Source organism: Zerene cesonia, chromosome 13 (assembly GCF_012273895.1).
Source record: "Zerene cesonia ecotype Mississippi chromosome 13, Zerene_cesonia_1.1, whole genome shotgun sequence".
NCBI lineage: Eukaryota > Metazoa > Arthropoda > Insecta > Lepidoptera > Pieridae > Zerene > Zerene cesonia.
The window spans coordinates 8,544,356-8,566,742 of record NC_052114.1 but is presented as its reverse complement, the minus strand read 5'-3'; the positions used below and the strand labels follow the sequence as shown (position 1 = coordinate 8,566,742).

The 22,387-nt window shown below is 30.6% G+C and overlaps 1 protein-coding gene across 1 annotated transcript in view; it reads right to left on the bottom strand.

Annotated features, from left to right (window-relative positions):
- LOC119831050 overlaps nt 1-22,387 on the bottom strand; it is a 37,864-nt gene that overhangs the window by 7,390 nt on the left and 8,087 nt on the right. The window contains exon 2 of the mRNA XM_038354278.1: nt 14,680-14,717. The gene's annotated coding sequence lies outside the window, so the exon portion shown is untranslated. The remainder of the gene's footprint in view (nt 1-14,679; nt 14,718-22,387) is intronic.

Here is a 22,387-nt window from a genome sequence, read left to right as displayed (position 1 = left end):
TTCCAGTCGATAATCCTTTCCTTTTCCCTTACCCCATAAAAGCGGGCAGCGCATTCGCAGAGGCTCTACTTGTGCGAATGTTCATGGGCGGTGGTGATCGCTTACCATTAGGCGAACCATCAGCTCAGTTGCCCGCTATGACATAAAAAAAAAATAAATCCCAAATGAACTGTAATTTTGAAAACCTCGCAATTGAAGAAAGGCTTCGCAAAATTCCAGCTTTCAGATCATAATTACAATAAGGGCGATTTCTTTATATTTATCTTAACAATACATTAGGTCGAATTCAAATTAACCCAAAGCCCTCGAGGACCGTCGCATGGATATCAATGCAATATTTCTCCGCTCAAGAAAAACATAAACAATTGAAAAGGTTAAGAGTCCTACTTTAGTGTTTACAGCTCCTTAATATTACAATATCAAGTTTTTTATGCATATACACGTACAATTTTCGGTTTCTTGCAATAATAAATTATGATACATTGTATAATTCTAAAATATATTTTTTGTTATAGTTACATAAATTTATCAAATAATTTATGAAATAGTCATAACACAGATAACACAATTCTTGCTCTACTAGGTTAAAATTCACTTTTTATAATTCGGTTTATTGGTTAAATATTATAAAAAAATTTACACACTAAGAAATGTGCATGTGTATAATTTGGTGTGAAATAAGCTTTTATTACGCATTGCAATAACGTGGATGTAGGTATCGTAATATAATGAATACGCGAGATCGTTGTGGCCTAGTACACGTTTCGCCCTGATTGTTCGCGATCCTCGCTACGAGAAGCGAGATCTGTGTTTTTATAACATTGACGTATATAATATGTACACGAGGTGTTTATTTCAATTTATTTTATTGTCTCTTTATAATTTACACTTAAGAGTGTAAGAATGGCATTTCAAATTCATGGTTAGTGTTAAGATTTGGTTTGGAACGAGTATAAATGAAAATTATGTCTATATTTATACTCTATGTGGAAGAAAATTATATCTATACTAACATAATAAGTAGAAGAGTCCGTTTATGTATTTGATTAAACGCGATAATATTAAAACTTCTGGTTCGAAACAAGAATTATTTTCGTGTTCTTTCGTACTCCATTTCTATCGATACTTGAAACCATATATTTTCAGAGGAGTCCCAAAAAGTCTCTTTTATATATGTACTTACAAATGAAATGATATGTTTTGTTGCATTTTATGTAGCAATGTGTTTTCAAGATTAAACTGATTACAACAAGCGGAATTTGCTTAGTACGTTTTAATATGTTTTGACAAAAAAATAAAGGTCGCAAAAGCAACAAAATTACCATCATATTCTGCAGTTACTTCAAAATTTGAATTATTGATTTATTTCTATTTCTATTAATTCTATTGCTATAGTTTACATTTAAAGAATTAAAAAAGTCCTGAAGGAAGTTTGTAAAATAACAAATTCCACTATCTTTTACACACACAGAGCGTTACTCGAAAAATGCACACTTTGCATTGCTAATATTATTCGAAAGTAGGTTTAATCATTGGCCGTACCAATTTTGTTTGTTTGTCTGTTATAATAACAGTGACATAATGAGCACATTGCGACAACTAGATGACGTATGCAAGTACGCATTCATGTTCTGTATTGCGTGAGCATTTTAAGTTAATTAGAATATAAATAGAACATTATTGCAGTGATCGTATCGTCATTCCATTTCTAAGTATATCGAGACAGTGATATATTACATTTGTGTGCTGATTAAAATTTTACATTTCTGAATTGTGTAATTTTTGCAGCGAGATACAATGGTTTTCCACAGATGTGTATCAATAATAAATAATGGTGTCTGCTTTTACTTTGTAAGTTGCAATATAACTTTATAATGTTATAAATTCTAGAATTATTCTTACTCGTAGATGATATAAACACGTTTATTTATATTTGCTGTTATGTTGATATATTTCCATCTAAGCAGATATTGTACATCTATTGTATTGTCTTCTTGTTATCTGATAAAAAAACTTGTTAATTAGTATTTATTTGAGAGACAAACAAATATAATAAGAGTTAACTATATTAGAGGGTAGTACATAGAATATATAATATGTAAATAGTTATTTACACTATCTTTATTATTTAAAGCCAATATCATTCATTATAAAAACTATTAATAAAAAGATATCTATCTATAAATTAAATTTCTTTTTATTCCCATATGAGCTTTACATTAACTAATCAGGACATAATGTGATAAGCAAAAATCACTAGATAGGTTGCTTAGTTTTCAATTCGCTAATGGATAAGCTAGGTTATACCCAGGCAGCTAAGCTTCGACCTAGATTTAGATGAGCACTTTGACTAATAGATAAGCCTATCTCGTAGCAAAATGAACGTGATTCTTCTTCACTGAGTAAAGCATTTATCTTTGCTCCTTTAATTTCGGCTCATTATGACTCTTTATTTATTTAATTCTTTGGAAATACGAAGAAAATTTTCGCCGTTCATACTGGGAAATTATTTGATTTAACATAATTTCTAAAAATAAATAATTTTATTAACCTTTCTGTACGAAGGCTTCATCTGAATAAGATTGATAAGTACTACTATAGTATGCTATCTGTAGTTCTGCTCACATACCAATAAACCAAGGATCAGAGGTAAATTAGTAATGAAACTTAAACCAATTAACATAGCCCCTTAAGACAAAAAGTAGGCCAAAATGATTAAGGTTAATTATAAAAACATTCATAATATTATACTGTAGTATTGTTACTTTTTGGACTTACAATAATAACAGAAAACATACAACGAATACACATTGCATTTGGTTTTAATGTAGGAATAAACATTTTTTTTTCATGTTGAACATTTTTACATACAGTTATCAAGAAGAGTTAATTGTTCGTAAAAAACGAATCGTTAAACTAAATAACACAGTTTTATTCCTACTCTACATGAACTACTGAAGAAGTTATTATCATAATATATTTTAAGAGTAGTAGTAAGGGTCATTTACCATTAGTAGAAGCTGAGCATATAGAATAATTCCCACGGTGTAAGCGTTGGATAATATGTTACTTAACAATTCATTGAATAATTGTGCAAGCGGGACTCAATGTTTGAGCCGTGTGATCTTATCACAATGCCTGCCTCTTTATTGCTATGAGCACTGAAAATGCTTTTTTTGGTGTAAATTTAAAGTTAGCTAAGGCGTTTGAAACGACATAGAAATTATATAAATCGTGTATATTAACTGTTTTGCTTTTGATTATAGGTTATGAGGTACCTGTATGTTATGGTAATCAAAAATAAAATACTTAAGTAGACTGGATAAACGACCCAACTATTATCTTTTGGTTTGGCTAAGAAACAAGCACAAATAAATTGGTGCTAAGAAAAATCAACTTTATACAATCAGAGTTATTAGAAGAACAGATAAAAGCTATTACTCAGGGACATACCTCGCTAATGCATAGTGACTATATTGTGTTCATCAACATTTAAACGGATTGTGGATACGAAGCCATACATCGATTACTACAGGATCGAACCAAAGCGTATAAAACGAGCTTGCAAAAACTATAGAATAAATCAAAACTGCCAATGCATTCTCTTAACCTCGAGTTTGAACCACGTTTCCAACAATCCAGTGCACGTGATAACGCATCAGATAAGAAGTAATAGACGTAAATCCGTTTTAATTACTGCTTTGTGCTCAGTGTCTGGTACACTTACACTTTTACTACATTTTAGCCAAAACGTTCACTCCGTATTGTTGGAGTTATATAATTGAAGACTTCTAATAAGATGTGAGAATTGTGTATCAATTAGTTTTATTCAATTTTATTATATTTTCTATTATTATCTAGTGCAAGTAAAGCAAATGAATATGCCGTAACTTACTATCCTATCCTATTCTATCCTCCTATAATTTTGTAAGGATGTGTGTATGTTTGTTACTCTTTCACGCAAAAAGTACTGAACTGATTGCAACGTCATTTGGTACGTAGGTAGCTGGACAACTGGAATAACGCATAGGTAATTTTTATCCCGATATTCCTACGGGATACAGACTTGCGCGGGTGAAACCGCCGGGCGCAGTTAGTTGAAGATAAATGGAAGAAGATTTTTACTAAGAGTTATTAAGAGGCACTGAATTTTGGTTCCAATAAAAAAGTATATATGAAAAAGAAGTAATTCAAATAGAGATAATTAATACAAATTAGTATTTAAATTATACGTAATGTGCAATGAAAATTATATCTACAAAAGCGGATGAAAACAATACTTATCTTTAGAGATATATTACACATATGTCTTTAAGAAAAAACTACGCATTAATAATATGTTAAAAAATATATTCCCACCAAGTTGAATGTCACGTAGATAGGAAGCTAAAGTAATCTCTCATAGCATCTTGAGCCAAAATTCTTCCTATGATTATATCATGTGCGTCGTGGGAAAACTTTAGTGGTATCTGAATGAATAACAATGAAATTTTAATATAAATAAACCCTATCTATAGCTTCTTTAAAATCGTCAGCGACGTTTAATTTGAATTGATTCAAATTTCGTTGTTATAATTGTAAACAAGATGTACTGGTACTTCATTTTCAAAATAAGCTCTTTTAAGTTTCTACCATAAAGGAAATTTTTAGATCTATCAATAATTTAGGTAAGTACATACGGATGTACCTACCCTCGACTTACATGACTGAGAAATTAAGAATCTCCTTATTCGTTTGATGAACAATTAAGTACCAATAATCTGTAGATACGCAAGGTTGCTTTTGCACTTATTGTAGGTACCTATTACAGAATCCATTTCCATACAAAAAATTCGACCCTCGTTTTAAATAATTAATCGCAAAGATTAAAGTTTTTATTCAATAATGAGCAATAGCCAATAGAGTTTTTATGCAAATCGAGAACCTTGAAGTGGAGAGTGAACGTCTTTATTAATTTTCTTTAGATCTGTACTGCTCTATCTTGTATGGGAGTTTAATCTTAGATGAATAATCGATACAAGATATACTTAAGTCGTAAATAAGATTATTATAGATATGTTATGCTTTCGACTTCGTAGTGACTTTAAATGTTTTTCGTATATAATTTAAGTGTAATTTCGAGTGCACATTGGATAGATATGGTCACGTTTTGCGATAAGCTAATAAGAATGTTTGTTTCGAATCTAACTCTTTTTTTACCCATAACTTACTTCATAAATTATTGTAGATCAAGATATATGGAAAATAACAACGTTTAATTACACCTACCTATAAAATGATTTTATACTAAAGTGGGAAAACAGGATCTCGTCTGGTATGCTGTTTCTGGACTTGTACTCGAGCATTTCTCTAAGCGACACGAACATTTAGCCACAAGCTAATGTGATATATAGCATGCCTTCATAAAATAGAAGAATAAAGCTCGCGCTTTTATATTACTAATATATTTCCATCAGACATACTTCCCGCAAGAAGCGATCACGAAAAAGAATAAAGTAGGGCACAGCGAGATTTAAGAAGACAGTAGATCTCTTTGCTCCATTGGCATTTGATCCATCTAAGTAACTTCTTGTAATCTCTTAAACTTTGCATATTGAGGTTGTATTTTAAAAACTTTAGAAATATGTACATACTCGCCAAGCCTCTTTTTGCATTCTTGTTTCATAATTCTGTCCCCTTTTTGAACATTTTCGATATTTTTAAGAGTTTTATTATAAACATCTACGTATTAACAGGTCTTAAAACTCATGGTAAATACATAAAATTCCTACACAACATTAGGTACCATTTGCGATGTGTTACATCAGGCATAAGTAATAAGCTTATGGCCATTAGCCGGCCGATGGTAAATCGTTCTTATATCGTCGGCGAATTATAAACACGCTCAGTTAATAGGAAGATACTACGAGAGGTTATTCATTATATGAAAGTGAATGGTAAATATATTCAGTACCCATATGGTGTACACGCCTTGTATCTAGATAGTTCTAGCGAAGCCATTATTAGGTTTTCGTTATGTTCTCCGGGTCTAGTGTTAACTCCAGGTAATGCAGGAAATTACTTTCAATATTTAGGAGGCAGCACACTTAAAATTAATAGAGTATTTATATATATTTTATATGTTAAAAAAATACACTAAGAACTTGTGATAAGTAAGGCAAAATTACAAAATTTGCTTGTAATGATAGATTTTGCGCCCAAGTAAATAAACTTTTAAAGAACGAAATTTCTCTTCATATGTATAATTTATATTTACTTATTTTAAATATTACGCCTTGAAGTATTTCTTCGGAAGTAGTCGATAACATGACAGCAAATGATTTCCCCTTTAATCATTGATTTGTAATTTATTTTTAGTACGTAACGAGCCAATCGTCCAGTCATACAAAGGAAGTATTACGTCTTACTAATATCTCATAAAATATACAATAAATATTACTATTATTTATGCTGCAAATTACAAAAGCGACATCTATCACTATACATGTCTATTATTAATAGTAGTATTAATTGATAAATTTTACATACAACATTTTTTTTGTTGATTGAGACAATTTTAAAGACCATATTATTTTATATTTCGCATTTTTGTAACTATATTTTAATTTAGTAGGACAAGGTTATTAAATTAAGTACATAACGTTGGGGGACTTAAAGACGCCTTGTTATTATTTTATTAGATTAGATTTATTAGATAAAATAAGGATGATAAATATTGTCATTTTGTTGTTAGATGATTCTCCTTTTAATTATGAAGGTGACTGACTGAACTGAATAAGTTCACTTAAATTTCAAATTCAATAGATAATGCAATTTATATTTAAGTTTAATTTAAACAGCTATTACCTACACCTAGAAACCTAACACCTAATCACATTTAATTACGTCGTCTCAAGTTGTTCACCGTTTTTCATTCATTTCTCCTTAATGCTGATGATGGTGCAGATTTCAATTATCAACAGTCATGGTGTACATTTTGTTATTAACATGGCGACCTCTCACTTCCGAGTTTCGATATGTTTTATAGTCAACTACGTGTAAACAGTGAACACGAATCACATTTTAAAATCTCTATTAATAAATCTAACTAAAGCAACAATAGTGGATAGAGGGCCTTCAAAATGCCACTAACATTTTTAATTACTGCTATTTTTCTTATCACAAACAGACCTTTGAGATAAGCGCAATTTTCTTTCATTATGTTAATCTTTCTTTAATCTCTAGATTCCAGAACATTCGTAATGTTCGTTTCATGCGACTTATTGTTAGTTTCTTATCAAAGATCGCAAAAAATTAGCAAACATAAAATGGTTGTATAGTTCTAGATAAGTAGGTACCGTCCATTGCGAGTTTGGAGTCGTTTATTTAGTCGAGACGTTCAATCGTGCACTGTCTAATTGTAAGTAGTGAAGCTTTAAAGCTATTACGACAGTGTCAAAAGAGAAAGGGTACAAAGCGTTGCACAAAATCGCAACGGAGTACAGCGAAACGCGGTAATTGGTAGAAAATAACTAAACACTATGTGTCAGATGACTGATAATAGCATTAGGCGCTCGCTCGAGAATGGGGGAAAAAACACTATCAAGCAGTGAAAGTGTTCGGAATTTTCTCGTTAAGAATACTTGTAAATGTTGGTAATGAAATTGTTTGCACGTGATCGTTAATAACTCATTTATGTCAACAAAAACGAGAGATAAAGTCGGCGAGGTTAGAAACGATGGAACAATAAACTGTTTTATGGTGGTTTTATTTATAAAGGGCGACGTGAGATGCTAAGCATGCGAGTCTGCGACAGTGAATAGCTAGCGTACTAACTATAAATAGTCCTAGAAATAAAGTACCAAAACTATTCAATCTGCGCTAATAAATTGTTTTACTCTTGTTACAAATGACTTTCCAGAAATTAATGTCTGTTTAACGTTGTAGTGTAAATGTTACTTTTATAGATTGTTATTCAAAAGGTTCCTTTATTATTACGAAAACTAGCCTTGCCTATTATTCAGCAAACTGTGACGTCATTACACATACAAATTCCTTAGCAATTAGAGCAGTGCTATTAATTTCACCACATGTCCGTTTTGGGTTACACGTGCACCGCAAATAATGTTTTTGCTCGGTATCCTTCAAAATCGCACGTCTATTAAACAAACATGTAGTGAATTTGTAATGTTGTATGAATCACAGTGACAGCTATTCATGTATAGATAGAAAAATACCTTTGTCTCTTATCTTTTTTTATTGCGAAGGATTTAGACTCATCGGTTTTTATTTCAAAACATATTCTATTTTTAAATCGATTTTATTCAATATAATAAGAACAAATTAAAACTTATAAAGTTGTAAATCTTTCAATAATTATGGACGTTGATATAAATTTTTCGTATTGGCAAAGTTCATATTATTTTTAATTTATGTATATTGTACACTTATTCTTCAAATTATGAAATATACATGTACATTTTTTTTGTTGTATATGTTTATTTTATAAAAACTAAATACACGGAAATTTCCTATGAAAAACGATGACAAATTATTAATATTTGTGAAATATTAAGCATGGTATTTTTTGTATTCTTATTTGTTGGTAGTGGGTAAGTGCACATACTTTTCTTCTTACATCTTAACATTATTATACACTTGAAAATAGAAAACGATAAGATTTCTTCACAGAAGTAAAAAAAAATGAAAACTTTTTACTTATTTCGATACGTTGATGTCACGACTGTAACAAAAATTTATAAAATATACTTTATTGCTTTTACATAAGTTATAAAATTGTTTATTTTCTAAAGGCTTTAGTTTTAAGATGGCGGAAGCATTTTGTTGTAATCGTAGAGCAACAGTTGGAAACAGATTTCGTGACATTTATAAGGAATAATGAATGATAAGCCACTTTTGTTGACCAAATTTAGAACTGGTTCGGTTTTAATGATTTGTATCTTTGAACCTGTATTTATATTATTTATATTATATTATTTTAAATTTAAAATTGGTTTAGACTTGTTTCAATTAACATGCTTTACTAAATTATCAATTTAACAATTTGTTAGACTGCAAAATAATTTAGTATAATTGTTAATATATATAAAGGTATCAAGTATAATCTATATCAATATGAGAAGACATTCTCATTAATGAAGAAATCGGTCAAGTGCGAGTCGGACTCGCGGCGCAACTTCTGTAGACCGTACAAATAAGCTAAAGAGCCACTGCAAAAAAAAATTGTCATCCATCCAATTTATGATTGTGGCAACTGTTGCTTAACCTCAATTTTTTTTTTTTTTGGTCTTACAGTAACAAAAGAAATTAGTTATACATATTATTTTTCTTTTATTTGCAACAACAATGTGTGTTAGTTACAATACAATTAAATCAAATTATAAAATACCGTTGGCTGTAGCTTGTGATTATATTAATTATAATCTGTGCCATCTGCCTCTAAGATAATTGACAATTGTGTAGGCAGTGCACGAAACAATTTACAATAATTTTATTAAATAATAGTTGTTATCGAAGGCCTAAATAATATACCATTAACATCTGTATAAAAGATTACTTCAAAATTTTATATACATTATGATATTACATACCTTTATATTATTCAAGTATACTTATACCAACATAAATAGTTGTTAAGTATCACAATTAATCTTGTGTTTTACAAAGGTTTTTCCACTCACCTTCAGATGTACCTTTTATAAAATCTTATATATATAAAATTCTCGTGTCACAGTTTTCGTTGCCATACTCCTCCGAAACGGCTTGACCGATTCCTCTGAAATTTGGTAAGCATATTGGGTAGGTCTGAGAATCGGCCAACATCTATTTTTTATCCCGATATTCCTACGGGATACGGACTTACGCGGGTGAAACCGCGGGGCGCAGCTAGTAAGTTATATATTTAAGGCTTCTTTGGATTTTATTGCTGAGATAGCGAATGGAGTTACAAGGAAGTTCGCGTTTTCCTGCAAATAACTGAATCAATGGTTTACAAATTTAAGTTTGAATCATGTCTAAACAATAAAACTCGGCATATTCATTGTTCATATTTTGTTAAAGTATTTGAATATAGTGTAAATATTTCCGAAAGTAATTCCAAATGTTGAAAGGTTCCGCTATTTATTTGCTTTCAAACGATATTTAACTGAAAATTGTTATTAAAATCTATCCGTCACTTGTACTAATCATGCAACAGTAGTTGCTATATGACAGTTTAATTTGACTGTTAACATGTGGTTGATATAACGAGAAAATGAGAACAACCCGCGAGGCAAACCCCTTACAGGGACTGAAAATGATTTAGATATTAAATTCGCAGTAAATTTTATGTTTCCGAATATCGAGGTTAAATATTAAACAGTTTCAAGTATGCTTATTAAATGTACGTAGCTTATTTATACAGCTAGTAGTAATTAATTTGTATTGATGTAAATCGTATAAGAATAAATATATTACACTATAACAAAAATCATTATTCTACTAATGTAGATCTATCTATATACTATACACAAAAATCCAGTGTCATGATGTATGTTCCCAATGAACTCTTCACCAACTCAACCGATATTGATGAAATTTGACATTTTATGTGTAATTTGGTCCAACTGAAGGATAGTTTTTAATTCGATTAATTATCCCAATAATTTATAATCTTAATATTTTTAATTATTACTCAGCCTCAGCAACGAGTGGCCGGGTAGGCTAGTGTACTATATAAATCATAATAAAACCTCTACCGCGCTCCATAGATAGCAAACTATTATACACGACTAACAATCTCTTTTCAGTCTGTGATTTTAAGATAAGTACGATTTTTTTATCAACTCTTGTTCGGTTAGAAAGCTACTAAGATGAAAATTGATAAATTGGGCGCAAGTCTAAACGCTATTGTATTGTTTCTTACTTACCTATCTGATATCGTGTTTAATAGTGGTGGTAAAAGGCGAATTAACAATAACGAGTCCAATTTAAACTTTAAATAAAGAAACGCAATTGCACGACGACGGTTTAAACTTCAAACGTCATAGTAATTGCCGCGCTGGATTTTACTTGGGCCGAATATCATCTGTCATTTACCGATTATAACACCACAATACACCTAAATCGTGGAGAGCTATGACAACTAGCAAATTGTGCTGCTTTAAAAGAAGTTTGCGAAGTGTTTACTTATATTAATTAAATGAATTATTTTTCTTTCTAAATCTATAGGGGCAATAATTTTTCAAAGTAGTATAATTACCTTATGGTATATTAATAAAAAATGAATATTTTGTGGGTAGCATGGGAGACGCTGCGCTAATCCTGATAAAACCTTTAATTTTCTCCATATTTCTGATCAACTCGTACTCGCCATATCTCGGAAAATTTTCTATAAAAAATTATTTAAACGCGTTGCTAATTGTTTGTAAAATACATTATCCGTATGCTAATGTTAAATTTATGACTATATCTATAACTTCCAATATCTCATAGCGTCAGCATTCTCGTATCACCAGTCCTCATTACTATTTTATATTCCCACAAGTTATTACTTCTTTAACCAAGGAGGCTTTAAGTCGTGTGCTCCAGGACGTAACTTCCTTCTGAGCCGTGAGAATACGGACGCATGTCAAGGCGCGGCGCTCGTGATTATGTCAATGCAACCTCGCTGAGCGTCCTTAATACTTGAATCGAATGATTTATTCAATGTTTTCGACTGGAAAGTTTCCCTAAAGCTCCGTTCTTATATACGTACTGTGTATAGTTAATCATCAAAAAAGATCAATTGACTACTAAGTAGGTACCTACATCCTATGTCTTGTAATAATCACATATATTATTTCACTTCACTTTTTAAGTTTTTTCGTATAAGAAAAATGAAAAGAACTGTCAAACGGTCTAGTGTGATAGCGACAGGAGCAGACAGACCGTAGGTACTTTCGGAATTTCGATTTAGACATTATGTTTTTTATTGGATCACGTTTGTTCCCATTCTACTTTGCATTTGAAATCTTTCAAATACTTAATTATGACGTGGCTTCGTAACTAATATTAAAACCATTGTTGTCCTAATAACTAATTACTTGCTACCACACTTGAGTAAACATGGTTATGAATTAATCGATTCGAAATCGTTCATACATTCTATTAAGAAAGTTTATTGATTCAGTGCTAAATATTGGCATAGTTATAAGCTATAACAGCCTTTTTTATATACTGTAACTTTTTAATAGTTACTCAAAAATCGTTGAAATGCATAAATATTAAGCAAATTTCTTTGTGTTTTATAAACTCTTTATACTTTGAAAATGTGTTAAAATCTACAAAAACCGTTTCTAATAATTTATAAAAAATCAACCTCGGTGCCTTATGAGAGTAAGCAGCATATACACAGAAAGTTATGTCTATGGTTAAAACTATTAACTGTAGGTCAATAACGGAAACACCTTGAAACAATTACATGCTTTTTGGAGATGTCGTCCAAATATTTTGAACTTAATTGTCCGTAGAACCAAGGACGCCAATTATTGTTGTCGTGATTTGAATGAGCAACCTTTGTTAATGTTTATATGAAGGATTTGTATTTAGTAGTACTACAGGCATTGGGATATACAAATAAGTTCATTGCTATTGAACAACAATACATTTTTTTTATTTCATTTTTTATTTTCAAAGTACCGGCTACCGACTAATTTTGGATCTAAGTAAAATCTAGGAGTAAGTATACGCGCGAAACTTTTAAGAATAGTAAAAAAAGAAAGCGCAATTTTTACTGAGTACTTATATAACAATTATTACGCTAAACTTCTAAATCGATTTCAATGAAATTTGGCAAGGACCGTGCCCCCGCAGGGTAAGGCGTAGGTCTATAATTGGTTGAAAAGCCTCAGGCAAATTTGAATAGTTAGGCTATTGTGCAATGGACAAACTTAAAGCGGAGTAACCTGACACTCTATTGTATAGTCATCTGTTATACTGTATATGTCACAAAATAACCAACAAAATGTACAAACATTATTCAACAATTCCTACATTAAATTGGTAGTTGCAAAGAAAAATTTCATTTTAAAATTTTGAAATATGATCAATCATAACTGCAGCATGTATACAACATTTACTGTACTTAAATAATACATAGCTTGAATATTTAGTTGACTTTTAGGTACATATGGGCAGAAATTTTGATATCACTTGATAATCAAAAAACCATCTCATACCAAATTTCGTCAAATTTGGTTAATTGTGAAGAAGGAACATACAGACTGATAGAGTTACTGTCACTGTCGTTATATTAACGGGATTTGAACTTGGCCGTTCGAAATATTATTAAAAAGTTACCTAATATTTATTATTTCTGGTCTTTATATTCAAGGAAGCAGATAATCTGCGAAGTTGAATCTCGGATTATGACCTTTGGACAACCGGTTTGTGATACAAGTATTGCTAAATTATACCTAACGAGACGAGAACCGATTGACTTGCAGTGAACTCGCTCATTATTTCTATTCATACGTAGGTTTTTGGGATAATGATAATTCTACATAGAACATGGCTATTCTGTGTATACCTATACTTACTGAGAACATAAAAAATGGAAACAGGACACTGATTATGTTATGAATGTTGTGTCTGTTTTTAAAGATTCGTTAATTTTTACAACTTACGACTTTTTTATGCATATTTAACGTTCGTATTTTTTAATTCATCACAAGGGCATTTTGATCTTTTTATTTTTATTGCAGCTTTATCAGCCGTTGAGCTAATCCATAACCGTGACCAATTTACAATTTACAAATAAGACAATTCTAAAATCCCGAATCAACAGGCGTTCAGAAATTATGAAGGAAAAGCAAACATCGACGTATTTCTTTTAAACATACATATTAATACGGACTTACAAAATACATTTCTATTAGGGAAGCCAAAGAAAACCAATAACTTTAATCATTTAACAGAAATAAGTACCAAACTCCACACGTTCTTATGAAATTTGCATTGATTTGTTTTGTTAACCTGGCCTCAAATCCTATTTTGGACTAATGTTTTATGTCAAAGGCTACCACCAAATGACAAACCTTGTGCAAACAACAAGGTTTATACACAATGCTGATGTTAGATAACCCTCATTATAATAATTAATAAGTAAGATTCTTGTATTCATTTCTCAATCATTGTTCTATCATAATTAAGTGGGTTATGTAAGGATTTTTGGAGTATCTCGGGTAAAGATCATTAGAGGAAACATTTCGGTTAGAATGTTATACCTATTTGTATACTATATATGTTATCCTTGCTTTGTTTTGTTTATGGTAACAATGTGGGCTTTGTAAAACGTTTAAAACAAGAAATTGACAAAAATCGTGTTATGTTAATAAAATCAAGCAATATTTTTTTTAAATAATAAGTCTGATTAATCTATACATTTAATTCGTAAATAAAAATAATTGATCACAGAAATGTAGGAAAACGTCACAAGAAAGGACTGCACACTTTCGAATCAAATAATTTTTTTTTATGTGACCTGTGATGTGTGAAATCGTGGCCCACGTATATATGATGAATGTATCCAAAATTACTAAAATCTTTAAACTTTTGTTAAAGATTAGTCGTCGACTGTTTTTTTTTTTCAAATAACAAATTTTGGTCTATTTTATAATCGAGTGCTATGAATAAAGTCGATATGAACTTTTTAATACTTACAATTTTCAATCTTCAGCCAATCCTTTAAGAATCTTATCCTGTAAGAAAAAAAATGTATCAATTAATTAATATAATTAGTTGAGAAATGTTTATTACGTCAAAAAATTAAATGTTATAGAACACAGATTTTGCTTTGCGCTCGACACAAAATTATTATAAAATTATTATAAGGCTGCGTGGACAGAGGACGATATCATGAGTATATTCATAAGAACTCACATAAAACATTTTGATATAAACTAAAATATTTTTAAACATCTACTTTGCAAATAAATTAAATTTCATTAAATCAATCAATGTCGCTTGTAAGTGAATTTAGCAAAAACATATCCCATTAAATAATTATCTTATAATACCAAAAAACTATAAATAAAGCTACTGCAAATAATCATGTCAAGAGAAGGTAATTTGCCTACCTATACAATGTTTACCCACATATCCCAGATAAAACACTTTATAGCTTACAGTTTTTACAGACAAATAAATGCTCCAAATTGAAAGGCAATTATTGATCGCTAAATGTTTAAAACAGTATACAGCCAGCACAAGACAGCTGTATCAAAACAAGTTGCGGATTTATTCTGGAAAGGCTGACGCCATTCTGACATAATATAGCCTTCATTGCAGAAATAATATACGTACCGATTCTGCTATACTTTGAAAAACGAAACCTCAAAATACAGTTTAACAATACTTGTAAATATTATGTATATGAGTCTAATAACAATGATATTTACCTAAGCATGTTTAAATTTACGTAAATACGCAGTGTTTTCCCAACTAGTGTTTCATTTTATTATTAAATTGTACTTTAAAATTTTGATGTGGATAAAATACAAATTTTCAGCGAACAAATAAGGCATTAATGATGACCCTGAGTAAAATAAGCAAGTTATAAATTTTATTAATGTTGGTTAAACGTAATTACAGCGCGAGCAGTGGTGGCTTAGTGAAAAGTGGGGGTTCAGTGGTTAGGACTCCGCACTTAAAAGAAGGGGGTTCATGATCGGACGAGCGTGTAAGAAATAAATAGATTTTTCAATATATCTGCACATTATTCACAGCACCACTGCTCAAAACGGTGAAGGAAAATATCGTAAGGAAATCGGCTTGTCGACGTCATGTGACTGCCAAGCCGCACTCAGCGAGCGTGGTGGTTTCGTTGTCTATATCTTTTGATATGGTGATGGAACTCAGCAGCTAATAGTTTCAAACAAATATCAAATTCCTCAGAGTACTTCTTCAGAGCAGATACTATAGAGAACCCATAAAGAAGCTACATCTCTTCACAGCTCCAAAGTACTGTGAGACGAGTTGTGTGCGAATAACTGTGAAGCCAACTTGGCTTTTCCTTTCAGATGACAGGAAAACTCCACATTATTCGACATTTAAAGACTAACAATTCTAACAGTTGCTATGAGAGAAGTACCCTGAAAAGATGAATTAACACGAAGGGAAGCTTTTTAAAAACATAAATATTGGAAAGTAAAGGATGATGTACCTATATTTTATTAAAAATTAATATCCTAGAAACATTCCACTTTAGTTGATTGTACTCCTGTTTTTTTTTCAAATAATTCTCTGGAAATATAACGTATATTTAAATGAAATAAATAATAAAATATGTGTATCTACATAATACACATGCATAATTAATTATTAATTTCCGGCTTAGGTTTTTAATAGTATAAATATACACGCCATTTATAGAAGAAAAATCTACGTTTTAACATAATTGTATAGAATTATAAGTGAATAAATTATAAAAATCCATTTTCTACATAAAAACACAATACAATACATATATATTCAAGATAATGCGTAGTTCTTTTGAAAATGCAATGCAACTCAATTTTAAAATGTAGTTCTATAACCTACATAATGACTAACTTCACATACTGTGACGATAGATTCACATAAAACTGCGCAACGAACAAATATTGCTCTTGAATTACTTTTTGCTATAAAAGAAGATACTGTGGTATACCCACACAGCATTATTAGAATACTTCAAACAATTATCTTCCACGGCTATATCCTTCATATAATATGATAAAATAATGATCTGGGAAATTTATGATAACCTTTTATCTGTTCTACAATGTCACAAAACAGTGGAGGTTTTACAACACAATATAAATGCTTGTTCAGCTGTCACAGGAGATAATTTAATGAAAAAAATGTTAAAACTCAATGAATAGAGTTGGAGCGTGCAATAATTTAAAAACTTATTTTTCCTTTCGAAAGTCGATAACCTTTTTACGCAGTTTTAATCAGCTCATCCAATAGACAACGTAGAGTCAAGAGCGTCGTGTTCGAAGCTCAAATGTTTTATTTAATTAGCCGACAAGATTCATGTTCTTTGAATTCGGCAGTTACAAAATAGTGAAAGGCATCAAGGCCGTGGCAACAATGCTACACTTATATATCTCCGATACAAGACCACCGGAAGACGAGCCGCTCATAAAGCACCTTTGTTCGAGGATCCTTCTTAAATTTGACCGGCCATGATAGATGCTATGTTTGTATTCGCTATTGTATATCATATTGTGTGATAGCAGGATCATATGGCACTATAATGGGTTGATTTTAATAAATTTATTAAGATTGCAAGTAGATTAGCGCTGTTAGCAACATGATAATTGCGTTTAAAGATGTGGGCTCAGTTCCGCTAATGAACATTACTGCGTCATTAATATTGAGTTTTTAAGTTTACTCTATATTTATTTACTATAAAGTACATCATCATACATTCGCCATTTCCATACTTTTGTTCTGTGACTATTTGCCATAAGATAGCATGATTTAATATTTTCTTTGAAATAAAATTCAAAAATGCAAGGTTGTTTCGATGCCTATTAATTACGTTATATTTTATTAACACCATGTCAGGGTTATTTTAAAGAGCATTGTTTTATTATCTTATTATAAGAAAACTGTGATATTGTGAAGGGTGTTGTTAACACTTTGAAGTCTCTTTTAATACGGAATTTAGTAAAGGCTACTGTCTTATTACGTATTATAATCTACTTTAATGTTCTCATTTGTAAACTGCACTAGACCGTGGATGCCGTTATATTATGACATTAGACTTGGCGATGATTTAAATTTTAAATTCATAGCAACACTTACATGTAAATGTCTATGAAATATATAACTTTAATAGAAAATAATGAAAGACTGACTTACTGATTAATGATTTAAGACACTTACGTATTTAAAAATAAAACGATATGATAACGATACAAACTTTAACGATAAAGTCCGTGTCAGTAGCTATATAATTAAATACTTGAAATATCGGTATTTGATCCTAATAACTATTTCACATATCCTCGAAATATCCATGAATCCCCGCATAACTAAATACCTAATTATTTTAATATTCATAGATCCTCCTATACAGAACAAAAGAATTATACAATCCCATCGCCGCTGACTATTTTATCGTTCTATTCTAATATTTTTTGCTTATAAGCGATTTCAGTATCACAAAACACAATATACAATTCTTTTTAACCGCAGTCTGAGATTTTGTCCTAAGAACTGCATTGTTAACCATTCTCTATAATTCCCTTTGTTCCCTTAATTTGAAGACCATTCATTTATAAAAATACAAGAAATAAGCGACAAACCGGTCTCTGTTCTTTTAATTGCACTTTGCATACAGTTTACGCAATAATTATACTGGTTATTACCCCTCGCTTACGGAGCTTAAAAAGCCACTTACAATATATTTTACAATTTGCTTATATGATTATTAACAGGCGCTTGGGCACTTTCGTATTGACTGCTTGCGACTGTCATTTGCATAATTATGAAATCTATACATCGCCGGAGTTTTCAATTAGCCCGTTGGAACTTTTATCTTATTGGCTAATGCAACAGAGTACCTGTGTGTGTTGAAAAAAAAATTATAAAAGTGCTTAGTGCCATTTACCTGGTGCCTACCAACTGGTTTTGTTTGTAGGTGCACTAGATGCGATTCTTAGTAATCGAGTCCGCTTGTAAAGTGTAGAAATCAGGTCTTTTATCTTTTATCGGTCTTCAATGTTTGTTGGCTCCGTGTTATTTTATTATTTTAGTTGAGTTTAGCGCGCGATATGCCATTGGATTTCTCTGGCGAGAGGAAAATAAGAATACAGCTCACGATAAATATATCTACGTGGTAATCTTAATTATTATATGTAATTATAGTAATAACATCGCATTGAATTTTATTAATTTATTTAATAATACAAAAAAAAAATCACTGAAACTTGTATTTTATCTACTGACACGTTTCTCTATTAATTTATAATTTGGTAAGTACCCACATCAGAAGGAAATTACCTCATTCAAAGTTCATATCAAATTTATTTTCCAATTTCACGTTTTACGGGTTAATTCGGAAATGTTTGTGTGCGCACTCCGCTGACCACATCGTAAATAAATGGGCGACCCACATCTAAAGTTGGGCTCGCTTGTTAAATAGCTGCAAAGCTCTGAAGCGAACTTATATAGTTAAATTATTCATACAAAACGCTTTGCAGTGTAATATGGGACTTATTATTGGTTAGACCAATGTAAGCTATTAAGTTATATACTTAAACTACATATTAAATCTGAGGTATTTGTGAATAAAGTTTCTTTGAATAATTGACTCTTGCCTATAAAGATATCCCTTAGTTTTATTTAAACTTTTATGAAACATGAGGTCAAAAATCTGACAAACCCTAATGATTATAAGTAAAATTTCTTACTAAAATTGTCAATGTGTCTGATAATTTAATCCATGCATGAGCTATATATTACCCGTAAAACAATGTATAATAAAGATATATAATTTATTGGTTTCGTTGAGAACAGCATAATCTCTAACAATGCAGTCATACTTACGCATAGGTAATAACTTACTTCCTTCCTTTATAGCACCTTTATAGTTGGAATGATGTGTAATAAATGGAATCATAGGAACATTTATGCATAATTTAATAAAAAAATATAAATTTTAACAAAAAGAAAAGTGAACACATATATAACATTAAATATTTATATTCTCTGCTTGATATTTCATTCCGTCTAATGACATAGTGTAAGTTGCTATAAATTTAGGTTAGTAATGGAAGTTATAGAAGCAGATCGGAACTTTTATCGTTTTTCTGTTTTCTAGGTTAAGCGAATAGTATAAAGTATGAACACTCAAATATTGTTAGAATTATATACGTAATATTTTTTAATTAATTTATTTTAATGTTTAAGTATTTTAAGCAAATAATAAAATAATTGTAGTGCTTATGAAAGACAAATCATTTATGAAATATATTTTGCTTAATTTCGTTATAATATCTACATAGATGTTCCAAATACACATTATTTTAGAATAACGCTCAATTGTTTCCGTAATGTGAAATAACTCAAAGTATAATGGCTTCCACCGAAAGTTGAGAAGCAACACTAAGATCATAATAATGTACTAAAAAATGAATGTCGAACAACAGACACTTCTGTAAGCTTTTTTCTTTGTTATATGTTTTAGCTTCTATTGACGCTTCTATTGAGAGTACTTTCACTTTATTATTGTATTTAATTTATGAACGTAAGGTAAGAAATATTTTCATATATCTCAATTTTATTAACCTAAGCCTGAAGACTTTACTATCAAACCATAAATGTGACGAAACTCAATAGTCCTTTCGATGTATATTTTTACATTTTAATTGTATGTTCATTTAATTATTTGAGTTAAAGTAGTTGGTTATCGAGAAAGTGATGACGAAAACAGCACACAACCCGATCTAGTCTGGTTAGCTATTCAGTAAAATGAATCATAGCCTGAAAATCAGACTATTCAGACTTTCACTCACGTTGTTCTACTGGCACTATAACTGGCATTTGTTTATAAACACCCAGTTACCTTTGGAGCGGTATAATTTCTTTACTTCAAAGGTGAAAAATAAGTTCATTAACCTTCCGTCTCCAGACTACAGACGATACGCACGAAAGCGTCGCTATTCGGCGGTTAAATTATCTTGATAAAAACCTAAATTGTAAGACGAAATTGACACAGCCTTTTTACGTTTTTTTTTTGGTGACGTTTTATTTGCTGATTATATAATACGTTGTGTAAGGAACTGTATGTTAGTATCAATAAAATGAATAAAAGCATTTTTTTAATAATCCAGAATTACTTTAGAAAGTTGCATAATTATTCTTATGCACGTAATGATTATACACTTGGCACATTATTGGTGTGCATTGTAGATTGCAATTTTTTGAAATATTTTACATATATGTACCTATTTTTGGAATTCTACGTTGTTCAAAATCAAACAAACATTTTATCTGAATTATTTCTTGTAAAATATTAGTTATTTCTTCAAAATATTTTAAATATATGTACCTCTAATTTAATTCTACATTGTTCCAGACCAAACTAGCATTTTATCGGAATTATTTCTTGTAAAATATTACTTAGTTATTTTGAGTCTCTAGCATCATAAAAGTGGCTGCAATGAAGATTACACCACAGACCTTTACAGCAGGTAAGAGATTGTTCAATGCGATGATCGACCTTGAAAAGTGGAGAAGTGAAACAAGAAAAGGCTAAGAAAACGAGACAGATTCAGTAACAGTAGAATGTAATGGTATACGCCTCTCGTAGTATCAGGTGCTAGAAATCGGAATGTTACTCGCATTCGTGTTACGACGAGTCAAGCGAAACGATTCACACATATTTATTTTTATGTATCTTGTTTAATTGATTGCGGGACAACAATGGGGAAACATAGGTTGATAACTGTTTTATTCGGAAGAACTCGGACGCTCAAACAATTATCTACATCAGTACCTTTGTGGTGATACATAAATTTGTCCTCCTTAATAAGCTTTTGAAGCTTCGATAACGAGAAAGAATCTATTTACCTATTCATGAAAAATTGGTCAATACTTTGGCGGCTAATTGACGGTTGTGATGTATCGAGAAACGGAAGGGTAAAACTGAAACAATCGTAGCAATTTCAATGGAATGAAACAATAATGGAACACTGCAGAGCAACTACGATTAAAGGACTAGTAGAACATTTGTCAACATGATTTCGTCCTCGTTCCATCAGGACAAATGTTAGTGCATTTCGTTTTCGGAACACTATGACAAAATTTATTCAATTGTAGCGTTGCATTTTCTTGTGTTTGATTTTACTCGAGTATTATACATTTAGAAATTAAAAACTTTTTAACGGATTTTAAACGCGATTTTTTTATTATATTACCCGACGTTTCGAATACTTTACAGGTGGAGCGCTTCAGTCTCCCCGTGACCAATAATATAAAATAAAATAATATAATGAATAAATCGCGTTTAAAATCCATGAAAAAGTTTTTAATTTCTAATTGTAGCGTTGTTTTCATAAGAAGATTAATTTTGATATAATATTACATGGCATTACAGTCTGTTGATATTTCAATCAGTTGCAATGCCAAATATATTTTGCAAACTAAAATTGCATTGACGTTAAATTTGTGAATATGATTAAAATATAAAATACAATAATTATTTCAAACTTATTTAGTTCAATTTCTAATAAAACAATCTCAGATAAATTGTACATTAGAACGTTTTTGATTTCTTTAGATACTTTGATTACTTCTTTCAGCAAAATATAAAACCACAGATAAAAAAGATATACTAGTAATAAAAATATGCAACTTTATTTCCCTACGTGTAATT